The 10,660-nt window shown below is 47.7% G+C and overlaps 1 long non-coding RNA gene across 1 annotated transcript in view; it reads left to right on the top strand.

Annotated features, from left to right (window-relative positions):
• Positions 1-982: 982 nt before the first annotated feature.
• LOC137447795 (uncharacterized) overlaps positions 983-10,660 on the top strand; it is a 30,522-nt gene continuing 20,844 nt past the window's right edge. Inside the window, exon 1 of the long non-coding RNA XR_010988930.1 lies at positions 983-1,115. This is a non-coding gene — a long non-coding RNA (uncharacterized lncRNA). The remainder of the gene's footprint in view (positions 1,116-10,660) is intronic.

Raw genomic sequence — 10,660 nt, 5'->3', positions numbered from 1 at the left:
TGAACCGGGAGTGTTAATGCTTTAGCCAAGGTATGGAGAAATGGTTTTCCTGTTTGAAACGAAATTGCAAGAGTCTGGGAGGGTCTGGGAGCACACTGAGCCCCTTTGAAGGCTTGGAAAGAAGTGCAGGCTGGAAGGACACTTGGGAGCATTGCAGGAGTGTATATGGGCAGAGAGATGCAGAACTGCAGATAATTTCAGCGGAAAAGGACCTCTGCAGCTCTCCAGTCCAATCCCACTCAAAGCAGAGCCAGCTGCATTGGTTTGCTTGGGGCATGTCTGGTCAAGGTCTGAATATCTTCAAGGCTGGAGATCCCACAGCCCCTCTGGATCCCTGTTTCAGTGTCTGGTAATCCTGATGGTGAAATAAGTTTCTTTTAATAACCTGTGTCCATTCTTGTGACTATTGTCTCTTGTCCTGTGCCACTCCAAGAGCAGCTTGCTCTATCTTCTTTGTACCTTCAAGCAACTGAAGATAGCAATAAAATTCATCTTCCTTTCTAAGGCTGATGAAACCCAGTTCTGTCACCTTGTCCCCAGCTCTGCAACATCTCAGTGTCTTCTGGACTCAAGCCAGCATGTTCATGTCCATCTTGTACAAGGAGGGCCTAAGGCTGGGCATGGCATTGCAGATGTGGTCTTGCAGGTGGTCAACCAGCTTGGGTGAGCTGCACAGAGCTCTGCTTTCTTCATTTCTCCTCTGTTTCCTCCAGAGATTAAATGGCATGCTGGCAACAACGGCCCTTGTGTGTGCTGGTGACTGCTGCTTGACAACATTGCATCCCATCATGTGGAGGAGGAAAGGAAATGTCCTCTAGTTGAGGTTTCTCAATCCATGTGATCATTCAGCTGGTGTCTACTTGCACAATATGCACTTGGGGTGTTTGGTTTTAGTGTTCTGGACTTGCCCTGTTCCTGATGTCATCAGGAGAACGTTTTCAGCCAGCCAGCCAGGTCCTCTGCTGGCAGGAGTCAGATTAACTCCACTGGAGTCAAAAGCTACTAGAACAACAATCTGCTGGGAATTATGAATAAATGCAAATAGTGTTTGTTTGATTTACTTTCCAGGTCTGGCCAGGAAACCTTCCAGTAGCAGCACTTTCCCTTTTAAGCAGGTAAGTGCTTTTTTTAAAGCATACACGGGAATGTCTGTGCTCCTCTGTTTATCACCATAAATCTTGCTGAGGTTGAACTTTTAAGCAGCCATTCACATGGCAACTTCGTGCTCCTGAAATGGGTGAGGGTGAGGAGCTGATGGACCAAGCAGCTGTGGTGCATGGTGGGACATCTACTCCACATTGGAGAGGGGAAGAGAAACCAGGGGCACACGGGGAATGGGGTGATGGTGAAAGGAGGACAGGGCTGGAGGAGCCCTGGAGAAGCAGCAGATGATGGTCAGGTCTCTGGTCGAGGCTGGGGGTGGGGGGAAGGCTGGTCGGGTGGTGTTCCTCAGTGCTGGCATGCGGCGGGTGGGGATGTTGGTTCATGGGAGATAGATTTCAGTTGGGGAATCCTGAGTGAGCAGGAACATAAGGAAATACATTGAGAAGAGATGGTGAAGGATCAAATCAGTTGAGGTTTTTGGCTTCAATATTTTGCTTCTAAATTCTCCAATTTAAAAATGTTAGTTTAGTTTTAATATTCAATTTTATTTTTTCTTTAAAAAACATTTTTCCGCGAAAGGCAGAAGCTTTTTCAGTGGAGGGAGGAAGTGTAACCTAAGCTCCAATTTTCTGTCCCAAACCGGTTTTGACAATGTAATCATCAGAAGGGCTTTTTCTTTTTTTCTCTCCTTACCCCTTCTTTATCAAAGAGCAGCTAAGTATCATTTAAAACAACAAAAGAAGAGAAGAATCACCACCAGCCCCCTCAAATCGCTGCCTTTTGCCATAGATTGCTGGTGTATTTTTCCTTTGGATGTTGGCCACCCCAAGCACACACAGGGCTCTGTGTGAGCCTCCCTCACCCTCCGAGAAGGAGCAGAAGAGAAAAACTCCCTGTGCCTTGGATGGGTTCCTCATGGGGAGGGAAGCTGGGGCTGGCGGGGAGGGGGGCGAGCTCAAGGCAGCGTTTTGAACTAAGTTCCTTTTTCTATTTTATTTAGATTAGGTTCTGCTCAGCAGGGTGATTTCTTAATTAGAGCAGCCCAGTCTTGCAGGCCTGTCGCTCCAGACCCCTGCTCTGCCTTCTTAGGTTTCATGAGGGAAGTTGTCGTGCCTGATTTCCTGAGCTCTAATATTCGGGCAGCGCGCGGTGATTTCAATGGGAGGAAAAGACATGTAATTTAATCATCTTTATTAGATTTTGGGTGAAGGAGGGGGTGAAGCAGTAGGAACCATGTCCTCTGCTTGTCTCTTGGCTTTCTCTTCTGCTTCTAGTGGGCAGAGATGAGATGTCATGGAAGGAGGAAAGCAGCGATCCTAAAAAGAGTGTGCAGTGATGGGCTCTGTCCTAATGTTATGAAGGTCTCCTGAGCAGTATATTCTGTATAAGACCAGGTTGGATGAGGCTTTGAGCAACCTGACCTAGTGGGAGATGACTGCCCATGGCAGGGAGGTTGGAACTAGGTGATCTTTAAGATCATTTCCATACCAAACCATTCTATGATAGTCTAGTGACAGGACAAGGGGGACCGGTTTGAAGCTGTGAGAGAGCAGCTTTAGAGTGAATCTTTAGAAGTTGTTCAGTATCAGGGTGGTGGGACACTGGAATAAGCTGCCCAGGGAGGTTGTGGATGCCTCCTTTTTGGGGGTGTTTAAAGCCAGAGTGGATGAGGTCTTGAGCAGCTGAGTCTAGTTGAGAGCTGTCCCTGTCCATGGCGGGGAGGTTGGAGCAGATGATCTCTAAGGTCCCTTCCAACCTAAGCCACTCTATGTGATATGATGTGATGATCTTTAAGGTCCCTTCCATCTCAAGCCATTCTATGATTTTTGGTCTCAGGCAGATTCATGAAATCCATGGATCCATCCTGGGCTTGTTAATGACCAGCTGTGATTAAAATTTTTGATTTTCCATGTATTTGGTTATGTGAAAGGGAATCCTGCCTCTCCAAAGGGGGCTGCTGGACCAGGGTCAGAAGGTGGTGGAACCAGTTTAAGCAGAGTAGATAGGGAAGCAAAATGTGTAATTTTGCACATTTTAGCTGCTTTCTGGAAATCTGAGGAGCGCAGACTCCATGTTCCAATGCCACAGGCATGGATCTGCTCAGCTCCCACTTCCAGAGAGCAGCTTTCCCCAACCCTTCTGGGCCAAGGGTGAAAAGTTGTAAGAAGAAAAGTTAGGGTAATTGATATATTTATATATATATATACATAATCTAGAGAAGATGAGTTAAAAAAGAGCTTTATTTCATGGCACTGGCTCAAAAGCTGTATTTTTCCTTCTGCACAGAGCTGGTGTGAAACAGCAGTGGGGATGCAGTCCATGTGCTGAGGGACACCAGGACCGCTGGGTTTCAGTGGATGCTGGAGGAGGAAATCTGCCTGGGCCAAGACCTGTTCTCACTGACTCTCTGCCTGCACATATGCACCATATGCCCAATCTTTACTTGATGTAAATCAATGCTAATCCATCCATGCCAACAAAGCCATCCAGAGCAGCCTTCTGTGTCATACACATTCAGCTGTGACTTCATAGCTTAAAGAAAATTAAGCAAAACTCAGTGGGGACCAAGGGGGCACATTCACATTTACTTGGCATTAATAAAGATTCTGGATTGGTTTTTTAAAAATAAATTTATTTTATGGCCAGAACAATGGCAAAAGAAGAAACACAGAATGGCTTAAGTTGGAAGGGAGCTTAGAGATCATCTACTCCAACCTCCCTGTCAGGGGCAGGGACACCTTGCAACTAGACTTGTCTTCTCGAGGCCACATCCAACCTGGCCTTGGACACTCCCAGGGATCTATGATCACCTGAATCTGGCAGTAGCTTGCAAAAAAAACCCTTTTATCTCTTTTTTCCCTCCCTTTTTATTTTTTTTTTCTTATTTTTTTCCTGTGGGGGTCACTTTGCTCTTGGGGAAGGAGCCACACCACTGCAGCTGTGACTGGGCCAGGGCGATGTGTTTAGTGTGAGGTGTTCAGTGGGTTGCTTCGTCCCAATCGCTGGTTTTAGCAGCTATTTTCCTGTGTATGTTCCATCTCCCCATGTGCAGCTGCTCTGTGGGCTGTGGTGGAGGTGCCTCCCTCATTTATCCTGCTGGTGACAGGAGGAAAAATGAGTTGGAAGCTTCCTCTCTGGGGACAGTGATGTCAGTCACTGAACCACTGTAGTGTCACCTGTGGCATGGCAGGACTGTGGCTCCAGAGAATTGAATATTATAAGCAGTGAAGGAGAGGAGAGAGAGGTTGTGATGGTGGTGCACTGAGAGAGGCGCTTGCCAGATTTGGGAAGTGTTGTCAGAGTTGTGGGGAAGACCTTGTGTAAATGCTGAGTGGGCTGTGCTTGTCCAGGATACATCCATGGTCCTTTCCTGCTGTGTGGGAGCCAGCACAAAGCTGCCCTGTAGAGCAGGGATGATTTTGTACAAGGTGTTGCTTAAAAAGCCCATGATACACCATCCCTGGGCAGATGGGCTGTGAAAGTGGCTGCAGGTGCCAGGGAAAACTTCTGCCAGTACATCCTAGCCATGTGTCTGCATCACGGAGGCACCCAAAAGCCCTGCTACTGCTGGCAAAGTAAGTTGTGATTTGAGGAGAAGCTGTACCAGCTTGCAGCTTGGTTTCTTGAAGTCAGCTTGCCTCCTGAGAAAGGGGGAAAGAAATTACAAATGAAAACCAGAAAGCCCCTTTTCCCTCCATCTTTTGATGTCTTGATTCCAGGTATGCATAATTATAATCATTTTTAAGGGCAGCTCCCCTCCACCTCCCAGGGTCCCTGTTATCTCCAGAACCACCCTCTGACTTCTGATTGCAAAAATGACACTGGAAAGAAACTCTATCTGCTGGGAGTGAGGCAGCTTCAACCCTTCCTCCTCCCTCCCTGAGACCATCTGAGCTGCAGGGGTAGGAAAGGAAGAGGAGAGGAGGGAGTGATGAAGGTCACCTTCCGCTGCCCCGGGAAGGTAACAAACCCCACGCAAAGGCCCAGGTCGAGCTCTCCAGAGTCATTATCGCAACAGGCTGCGAAGGGTTAGGGAGGAAGGAGCTTTTCGGAAGCCTTTGCCCGCTAATTGATTGCGAAGAGCGGAAGGAAGGATGTATCAAAAAAAGAAAAAGCCTCTGCGCCCTCTGGAGCCCCCTCCTCTCCTCCTCCCCTCCTCTCCTCCTCCCCTCCTCCCCTCACCCCTTCCTCCCCTTCTCTCCTCACTGAAACATGCGCGCCCAGGAGGCAGCAGGTTGGAGTCTGAACTGTAACAGCAGAAGGGAAATCGGATTCCACAGGAGCAGGGGCTCCTTTCAGGCTGATAGCAGATGTGGAATATGTTTTCCAGCATCATTAGGAAGGATGAAAAGCACTAAAGCCTGGGCTGTGGCCTGTCCCTGCCTTGTGAGGGTGGCTGTGCTGGCTCACTTGTTGGCCCTCTTGGCTTGTAGCACAGAACCACAGAATAGAAACATAAAATGGTCTGGGTTGGAAGGAATCTTTAAAGGTCATCTAGTTCAACCCTCCTGCAGTAAGCAGGGACATCCCAAAGTAGATCAGGTTGAGCATGGCATGGTTTACCTCGCTTTGACTGCTGCTATCTCTGTCAGTGTTCTCCAGCTCTTCTGAGTCACACATGGTGGTCCTTTAGGTTGCAAGTTGCAGATGCTGCACCCTATGTAATGGGTGGGCCAGGGAGTCTGGTCCCATAAAACCCAGTTTGAGAAGGTAAATAGTGTTTTTAGCATGAGTGGGTGGCAGTCATGATCCACAGCACTTGCAGTCAGGTTTGCAGCTGACCTGGAGTCAGGATGAAGCACCGAAATGCCAGTTTGACTCACCCCCAGCCCATGCACAGACAAAATGAACTGCAGCCAGGGACAGGGATTGAGCCCAAGCCAAGTCTGGCCATTAAGGATGCCCATCCATGAGCTGAAATATGAGTGGATTGGTACAGAGCTTTTCTATGGTTTCTCCTTCCTTACAGTGCATCAGTTTATACATTTCTGTAGCCTCAGGAAGAAGCCATGGACCAAGTCTCAAGATGTTCCGAGTAAAAAACAGTTGGGTGCTTCACATGCTTCCCAGGGCTGGGCTGCAGTGAACAGAGGCTGGAGAGGAGATTTCTCATTTTGATTCACATTTGGATAATCTGTTCAGCTCTGTACACTGGAGGGACCTGTTTGAGAAGGAAGTCCTCACAAAGATTGTGGCCCCAGGTGAGATGGTGCCCAGAAATGAAAGGCAGCTGCAGAATTTGCCTCCTCCCAAGACTGGATGAAACCAGAGGGCAGTGTGAATATGAATTGGCTCAAGGGGCACCAAGAGGTTGTCAGAGTATGTGGAGTATCTCCTGGAAGAACTTTGTATCAGTATCTGCACCAGGCAGTCGCATCTAGTATTTCACAGAATCACCAAGGTTGGAAGAAACCACAAAGATCATCAAGTCCAACCTGTTACCACAGACCTCAGGACTAAACCATTCCACCAAGTGCCACATCCAATCCTTTTTTGAACACCTCCAGGGATGGTGACTCCACCACCTCCCTGGGCAGCTCATTCCAATGGATAATGACTCTCTTAATGAAGAACTTTCTCCTCACCTCGAGCCTAAATTTCCCCTGGCACAGCTTGAGATGGTGTCCTCTTGTTCTGGTGCTGGTTGCCTGGGAGAAGAGACAAACCCCTTCCTGGCTACCACCACTCTTCAGGTAGTTGTAGAGAGCAATAAGGTCTCCCCTGAGCCTCCTCTTCTCCAGGCTAAACAATCCCAGCTCCCTCAGCCTCTCCTCATAGGGCTTGTGCTCGAGGCCTCTCCCCAGCCTCATTGCCCTTCTCTGGACACATTCAAGAGTCTCAATGTCCTTCTTAAACTGAGGAGCCCAGAACTAACTGGACACAGTACTCAAGGTGTGGCCTAACTAATGCAGAGTACAGGGGCACAATGACTTCCCTGCTCTCCACACTATTCTTGATGCATGCCAGGATGGATACCTAATGGAACCTTTGAAAAGAAACCAGACAATTTGTGCCATCTTCTAACCACTACCTCTCCTTAACCTTTCAAGTCTGGCTTCCAGGCCTAGGAGAAAATGAAGCGGAGGAGACAAGCTACTCTTCTGGGCAGCAACTTCTTTCTCAATGCTGGGTGAGTCCTGGTGGAACCTCAGCACAGCAATATATCAGCACTGTTAGATTGGTAAGGAAGAAAAGGTAAAAAAATACTGAGGGAAAAAAGGACTTTTGGAGCTGACAGGATTTGCCCAAATCACCTGGAGAAAATTGGGAACACTCCCTGACCGATCAGGAACAGACTGAGACTGGAAACCAGTTGCCTTGATGCCTTGCTCTAACCACTAGACGACCCACCCTGTATGAGCAAACGGAATAAAATTTGAAAGAAAACACAAATCTGACTTGAAAAATGTGTTCCGCATAGAAGCAGAATGTTCAGCAGAGAGAGAGAGAAAAAAAAAGAAAGGATGCAGTCCAAAGTTTTACTTCCAGGCAAACATTTCAAAATGGACTTATAATGTACCCTTTCATTTAGATTTTATATGAAGGTTTTAGTTGAACTTGTAATGAAGATGGAAAAATCCAAGGTTGCCATGGCTACTGGCACTGTGCCTAATACACTCAGATCTTTTTCCCCTAATAAAATAGATTTCAGAACCCCCCTCCCCATAAAAAGGGAAGAGTTAAAGACCCTATAAACAACTGTAGGATGAAGAATATTGCTCCATGTAAAACAGGTTCTGACTGTCATGGCGAGGTACTTATGCTCATTCTTTTCTTCTCCTCGCTAATTGGGTCCCCAAAACCCAGAGCCCTGTTTTGGGTTGTTCTGATAATAACTAGGAAAATGCCAGGAGTAAGGAAATGGGGTGGTGGTGAGCAAAGGCCTTGGTACTCTCTCTGAAGTGTTCTCCTCTTGCTTGGAAATGCATCTACTCTGTCATGTAGGAAGAAACTTGGTTGTTCTGGAGGCTCTGGTAGGCTGCAGCTCCATCCCAGCTGTGATGACCCCTCTTGGGCAGACACTCCAGCTGTGCTAGATTCTGCTCAGCCAGCAACATTCCAGGTAGGTCAGGTTCTCTGGTACGGCACAACATTTGCTGCTGTTGAGATGATGCATATTAGAGCTAAATCAAATGGACCTGACATCTTGTGTGCTTTTATGGTGTAGGTTTTGACTGGGAGATGAGCTAGTCCAAGACTTGATGCATACCTCAAATATTGCAAGCAGAAAGTATCTGGGAAGGGCTAGAAGAGGCAGCTTGTAGCCATCTCCTCTTGAATACCTGCAGCTTTTTGAACCAGGAGACTTGATTCCAGCAGTGCTCCTCTGCAGCTTCAGCTGCTCCTTCTTCCTGACATCCCCATAGGAATGAGTTCTTTGTTCACAGGAGAGGAGAAGGCTCTGGCCACTCCCTGGTCCTTCTCAGGTTGTTTATTTTATTTGCCTGGTGCATTCAGGTGAGGCTTCTGCAGCTTTTGTCCTTGCAGTTTCACCTAGAAATTTTTCAGGCCATACAGGAAAGAAGTTGGGCTTTGGGGTCATAGAATCATAGAATCAATCAGTTTGGAAGAGACCTCCAAGATCATCCAGTCCAACCTATCGCCCAGCCCTATCCAATCATCTAGACCACGGCACTAAGTGCCTCATCCAGTCTTTTCTTGAAGATCTCCAAGGACGGTGACTCCACCACCTCCCTGGACAGCCCATTCCAATGGCAAATCACTCACTCTGTGAAGAATTTCTTCCTAAGATCCATCCTGAACCTGGTATTCTCAGAGAAGACAGCATACTGAAGTATTGATGGACGGATAGGCAGAGTGTATGCACACAGAAATCTCTAGGCCTGGTTGAAAAAATGCTTGTGCCATGGAGACCATGGAGATGCATGAGAAACCCCCGTGGAAGTTGTCCTGGTCCTGGTCCTGCTATTGAGGTGGAGGCAACTGCTGATGCTCTTGCTCTTTTCAGGCTTTCAGAGATCCTTTTAATTCAAGGGCTCTTGGGCTTTTAAAAGTGGTGGCTGTCTGCCAGCCTGATTTACTTTAAACATGTGTTTCTGATTTGAAAATGTCCAGATCTCCAAAATCTTTAATCTTCTCACACCTAGGGATTTTTTTCTTGTTTTGCTTTGTTTTTGTAAAAAGGCTGAACCACGTGCACAGGATAATGGTTAAAAAGCAACACAGACTGGTTAAAAAGAAAAAAAAAAAGAAGAAAAGAGGAAAAAAGAGAAACAGGAGAAAAAAAAGAAAAGAAAAAACAAAAAAATCCAGCTGGTACTTTTCTGTTATCAACACAAGATGCAGCGTGGAGAGCTGTGGATGCCAATAAATAAGGCTTTTGCTTGTCCTAATCAGTGATGAAACTCTGTGAACTTCATGCTGAAAAAGATCCCAGCGGATCCCTCCTGGCTGAAACAAACCCCCGGCTGGAACAGGTTCTCTTCCCAGACGGTCAAATCCAATCCTATTCTGATGTAAAACTGGAAGAATTGGGCCCCCTGGCTGTCGAAGGCTCAGCGGGGCAGGAAGGCTTTCCTCCTTGAGCTGGGATTTGGGAAGGTCACTTGATCTTCCCTGCCTCTGCCAGGGAGGTGGAGAGGAGAGGAGGTCAGGTCAGCCCGGGGAAACCTCTGCTGGGGAGGGGACAGGAAGAACTCAGACATGAATCACCAAGAGGACTTCAAAGGAGGTTCCTCCCCTCCCAGCGCAGGAGGACCAGCTCGGGATGAGCCCTGCTCCACGCCGAGAGAGTCCCCAGGACTTTTCACATTAGTAGCCTGTGATGGAAATCCAAACTGACAGATTAAAAATGTGCAAGGGGGAAAAAACCTTTTTTATAGCAACCTACAATTAAGGTGCGGCTCGCAGGGGCTGTGTATGCAAACGTCTGCCTGAAGACACTTGCTGCAGAAGGACTTAATTTTTTTTCCCTCAGGCATGCAGCTTCTTTAAGATCTAAACAAGTGATTAAACTTTTAGCTCTGCAGAAACACTAGTCACTTGCCAAACTGCTCTGGGAGTGCTCCCACCAGTGCTGGCCACAGCAGCCTCAGCAGCTGCGAAGAGCGGGGACCGAGCACCTTTGCAGGCTCCCACCTGCTACATTTTCATGCTGGTTTGCACCCTGGTCCTTGAGCTGCTGCAGCCTCCAGTGCAAAATTGAGAGGTTCTCCTCCCTCTCTAGTCTGCCCTGGGGAGGCCATGTCTGGAATATTGTGTTCGGTTCTGGGTCCCTCAGTTCAAGAAGGACCTCAAGGTAGTGCTTGAGTGAGTCCAGTGCAGAGCTATGAAAATGAGGGAGTGGAACATTTTCCTTACGAAAAGAGACTGAGTGAGCTGGGGCTCTTCAGCTTGGAGAAGAGGAGACTAAGGGGTGACCTCATTCATGTTTATAAATATGTAAAGGGTGAGCGCCAAGAGGATGCAGCCAGGCTCTGCTTGGTGATGCCCAAGGGCAATGGGTGGAAGTTGAGGCATTGGAAGTTCCATGGAAACAGAAGGAAGAATTATTTCAGTGTGAGAATGACAGAACAGTGGAACAGGCTGCCCAGGG

Source organism: Melanerpes formicivorus, unplaced genomic scaffold (assembly GCF_026170545.1).
Source record: "Melanerpes formicivorus ecotype bairdi unplaced genomic scaffold, bMelFor1.0.p_v2 SCAF_21, whole genome shotgun sequence".
NCBI classification, from domain to species: Eukaryota; Metazoa; Chordata; class Aves; order Piciformes; family Picidae; genus Melanerpes; species Melanerpes formicivorus.
Note: the sequence above shows the minus strand (reverse complement) of the source record. Positions and strands in the feature narration are given on the sequence as shown.